At 37.9% G+C, this 5,077-nt stretch overlaps 1 non-coding gene across 1 annotated transcript; it reads right to left on the minus strand.

Moving 5' to 3' along the window:
- Nucleotides 1-321: 321 nt before the first annotated feature.
- LOC146596125 (U5 spliceosomal RNA) lies at nt 322-433 on the minus strand. The gene has a single exon (XR_014895825.1). It is a non-coding gene; the product is annotated as a U5 spliceosomal RNA (small nuclear RNA).
- Between the last annotated feature and the right edge of the window lie 4,644 nt (nt 434-5,077).

Raw genomic sequence — 5,077 nt, forward strand, 5'->3', positions numbered from 1 at the left:
ACCTCACCAAAACGCTGTTGACAAAGGGAAACTTTGTTAAGCGTGTTTAGTTCAGCCCTGCTATTGCAGTGATCCCTAAGCTGCTTTGTTTTATGAGACTTAGGGCAAAGGATTTTCTGAAAGCAAAGGGCAAAGAATTTTCTTAAAAAACGTATTCCTTCTTTAAGGGTGCATAGTCTCATGCGAGCTAGGGATTAGGTGTTCATTTCCTACACAAAAGCTTCATAATTGTGTAAAGGATGCCTGGATAGTAACCAACCTCCAAGTAAAATACCAAGTACAGTGCCTGAAAAGAAAGAATCAGTTAGTTCAATTAATGTTAACTGGACTAGGAGTTAAGTATCTATATGTAGTGAAATTCACAAGTTCCTCTCCATGGAAATCATTTGTAAAAGGCAAAAGATTGATATGATCTGAAGAGAAGCCAGAGAGCAATGCACAGAACTGTTGTACCAATGCAAGAGAGAAACTATGATTTGATGAATATGGGCCTGAAAGAAAGTCCAGTCTGGCTTCACAAATCTGGAAATGTAGCTGAAGGTTATAAATTTCCTCCTAGACAGTCATCATGTCTCCAGCATCTCCCAAGATGTAACTAGAAGTTTGTGATTCCCAGGATTAGCTGCATATGCCAATTCAGAGTGATGTTGTATCATGGGAAGTGYAGTCTGGCCAGAGAGCACAGCAAAAAGAAATACATGAATAGTTGGTGGGGACTGACATCTCTGGAACAGTAACTGTTTTAAGGCACCRTAAGAAGAAGAAGTTTCATGCTGGACTAATTTGAAATGAAATGTATTTAGCTAGCTGAATATGTAAGAATTTCAGGGAATTATTTTCATGAAGGAGTATGTCTTCCATGCTGAAAAYATGAACTAGATTATTGGCTGCCTTTTGAAATGGCTCCAATGCACTGATGAAACGAAAAGGTGTAAGGCAGAATTGAAATAATCCATAATGTGTCACTGAGGTAGGATTTTTCTTGATCTCCACATGCCAATTTAATCTGATGATATCCATTAACAAGTAAAAATTGTTAAATCATTTTGTGCCTGTTGCTACAAGGAGTTTGGGAACAATCTTGAACCACCTATTAAATCTCTTCTCAAGGTCTAAGCATTAATACATTAAATCTTGGTCTTACATTATATGGTTGGAGCTAGTGGCACACATTGTGATGAAGATTGTTCAACCAGGTCATCTTCTAACATAAKATTAGCTTTTCCTTCAATGATGCTTGATATGTCAACATGAAGCTTGCCTCACAAAAACGTTCCTGATTTATGCAGCCAAAGTTTTATGCAATCACATCTCCGTTTGAGAACATGGTAGCTTAGCAGAAGAGCAACTGCTCTGCATTTATTGCCCTCTCTGTATGCTTTCTCAAAGAAAACTCTAGCTCTTTCTCTTTTACTGACAAAGGTGTTTCATGGGGAAACCACCCCGGCATGAGACAGCTAAGATCCTTCCCAAAGTCAAACCCCTCTGATCTGATTTTCTGTTACTTCTTCTGCTGATAAATCAGTAATTGCTCCTAAATAAAATCTGTCCTTTCTTCCAGAGTAGAAAGAGCTTGGACTGAACAGTTGAGATCCCCAAAATTCTTACAAGATCCCTGAAAAAAAAMCCCTCATCATTCAGGTACAGCTGTATGATTGACTGGTTTCAGCTTATCATTCTTCTAAGCAGCAAAGGGAATTTGTATGCAGAAAAAACATTTGTACTACCTATTTATATTTGCCTTGTCTGCATTAGTTATTACAGTGATGAGCATTGATRTGGTGTGGTAAGGTAATAAATACAATATTTTTATTACTACTGTAAAAATATAATAAAATTGCACTATTTTACTGTAGGAATTATTCCCATTTACTTTCAGCAAATAAGACTTTTTCACTCCCCTTGATCTTTTTGTTATTTTCCTACCTTTGACTATGAGATCTGCTGTGCACCATATCTTTATAACTTACGTGCCCACCCTAAGTGCGTGAGGGTTCAGTACCTCTCCTCATATTAGCTACATAGACAGGACAGTGTGTGGGACATGCTGAATAGTCTCACAGACTGTAATGTAGTGAAGTGTCTGAGACTGTCACATAGTGCAGTATTCTTTTGATATTAAAACTAATTTTACCATTTTCAAAGTTTAAAGACACTGAATACCCATTGCCTAAATATCGCAAGAGATCTTGCAAAAGTTACTGAAGTTACTGAAGACAGGTTCAGTATACCTTAAAGAATGAGAGCAATGACTGACAGCTTCACATGTAGCCTCTGACCRAAAAAGTTTAGACTGTTGAAACTAGTCTTGTATCCCACTTTTTTTTTAAAAAAAAAAAAAATCTGTCTCTTTTTTCCTAACAGACCTTTCACGGGGATTGCCTCTTTGTAAAGTGTATAGTCTGAAGTTAGTTTTGGGTGGCTACTCCCTCTGTACGAGAGATTCTCGTGACCATATGTAGCGTCTGTGCTTGACTGCACTTTCGTACAAACCATCACTGACAGGGCTACAGTGTGGGATGTTTGTTGCTGTTGATTGATTCTGTAGAAGAATAGTGTACATAGCTCTTTTTTAGAGTATTCCCTGGGACTTTTATAGTGTTACCCTACCTCAGCTAATATTACTCTATAAGGTGGGACTAGACCACTGGACTAAGTTTGAAATCACATCTTACTCCATAGGAAATAATTGATTCCTTAGGAAAGATTGTTCCAGAGGGGTACAGAATAAAAATGGATTATTTCAAACATCCTTCCGTGAAATGTGCAGTACTTTACTGCAATAACTGACTTCAGTTCAGCCTACAGATTTAGCACCTTAGTTATTTCCTAGTGTATTTAGAGATTAGTGATTATAACAAGCTTTATAAAATTAAAGACAAAAAATAATGGGTTTGGTTTTGCTCTTAATGCTGGTGTCACTAAGTTCCGTGAGCTGAAATTCCTGTTATTGTAATCAGAATTGGTCTCAATAGCACTAAATAATATTTGAGCTTTGGTGGCTATAGATTTATGTGCTACTATTTTAAATGGAAGTGAAAGAAGAAATAGACTTTTATTGAGTTCTTTATTATTGGTGTTGAATGTTATTAGTACAGGTGATCAAAAGGATTCAAAGATGCAATAGAGAGGTCTGTTGTAGGAAACATCTTTGAAATACGCATTCAGTATGCAGAGGCATTGTGGCAAATGAACTATGGAGACAATCCTGCCACTGCCTGGAGAAACAAATGGGTTGACTCGTAGAGCTTTCTGCCTTTAATTACTATGAATCCACTGATTAAGCCCAGGAGCTCTCCTCTTAATCCTGAATTACTCATTTTGACCCTCACAGAGTTTATATGCCTGAGCCATGACACTGTCACCCCAGAAATCCCGTGCTGTTCATTGGAGAGGCAGTCGCCACTGAGTGAAACAGAAACCAGCAGGTACTTTAGCCGGGCGACCTCCGTGTACACGCAAGCATCCGTCAAGGCAGCCTTTCCTTAATTGAGTTGCTTACATTCCACGCTCGGTTACTGTCTGCTGACTTGCAAAAGAACAAAGGAACAGCTACTTCCTATTAAGGAAGGTAATAACTTAATTAAAACCAAGTTCTATGCACTGCAGGATCTAGTTTGTCATCAAGAGGCCTTTATTGCCTTTCCCTATAGTTTTTGATAATCTATGCCAGATATTTAATCACTGGATACCCCAGTATAAAGCTTCTAGCCTCCATAACCAGCAGAAAGCTTGTCAAAATAAATTTTAACTTCTGACCGTAGTAGAAGACCAACTAGAAGGTATTAACAGAATCAGAGCTGTCAGTCAGAGCTTGGGCTTACCGTTTATATTATTAATTCCAACTCTGGTGGCATGGTCTTGGGATAACAACTATCCTAAGCTGCGTTGGTCCAAAAAACACAAACCAAGAGTGGAATATATTTCGTGCCGAGGTGACGTTACCAAGTGTCCAGAGAAATTTTTTTTTCTTTTTGTCTTTGAAAGGTGATGTTTTATTAGATTATTCCCATTGCCAAAAGACACAGCTACTGTCTGGCTTCATTTGCTGACTTCTTTTTTTAATATAAAGATTTAGTCTACACACAAAAGCAATCTATTAAGAAAAAAACAAAAACGTTTGTTTGTTTGTTTTTGCTAATTTCCTCCTAATTAATGCGTCATGTTAGATTGGAGACTGTGACTAGTCTTCAGTGAGTTATGAATTGAAACTGGCCTCACAAATTGAAGTCTATCTTGGAGGCTATGAGATGGAGGTATTATTACAATGCAAACCAGCGGGAAAGATTCCAGAGAGAAAGAGGAGAAGTGTGTTAATTGAGAACAATAACATGCCGAAGACCTCCAGAAGCTGGTGGCCTTAATAAAACGAGACAATGCTATGTTTTTGCATAACCTGAACTTCAAATTCAATTTCAGTTATAATGGAATAGAAGTGATGCAGAGCTAGATTTCTTCTTCTCTTTTCATTTACAAGGCCATCTGAATAGAAAAGGTTGCACAGGTCATGTTGAACTGGRTTTGAACTGTATTTCTCTCTACCGTATTAATTACCTAAACATGGAATAAATTTCAAGGACATTAAGTGCATAAAAGGTGACATTTGCAATCAAAGTGACTAAAACGTATGGGTGGCACTAATTTCCATTCCACCTTGGTATGATTTGCTTTCTTGCCCTGTGCAGCTCTCCCACTGCTGTGAATTAAACTGCTGCTTAAAGGGTAGTAAGAGAATGAACCGATGGCATTAAGTTTGGTTTGAAGAGTCCAAGATTTTGGAGTTTGTTTCAATCCCTTGTTTGTCTTCATCACCTTGAACCAAACTAATCTGAACTTCCCTGGAAATATTCCAGAATTCCCTTCAGTAAGACTGTCCTGCTTGGTCTCCTCGAGGGTGAAGTCCTGAAATTCTGCTAGATTCATAAACTTTAGACAGTCAAGAAATCTCACTGCTGAACTTTCTCCACCTACAGTTTGGGAGGTTCTGCTTTTTCATCTTCCATAGGAGAAGTAAAGTTAGGAGCAAGAAGATGCATTGAAATCCATGAGCAAATTCATGAGTAAATTTGTACAACAC

The sequence above is a fragment of the Rhea americana genome, unplaced genomic scaffold (genome assembly GCF_003343005.1).
Source record: "Rhea americana isolate MKP2758 unplaced genomic scaffold, rheAme1 scaffold_21, whole genome shotgun sequence".
NCBI classification, from domain to species: Eukaryota; Metazoa; Chordata; class Aves; order Rheiformes; family Rheidae; genus Rhea; species Rhea americana.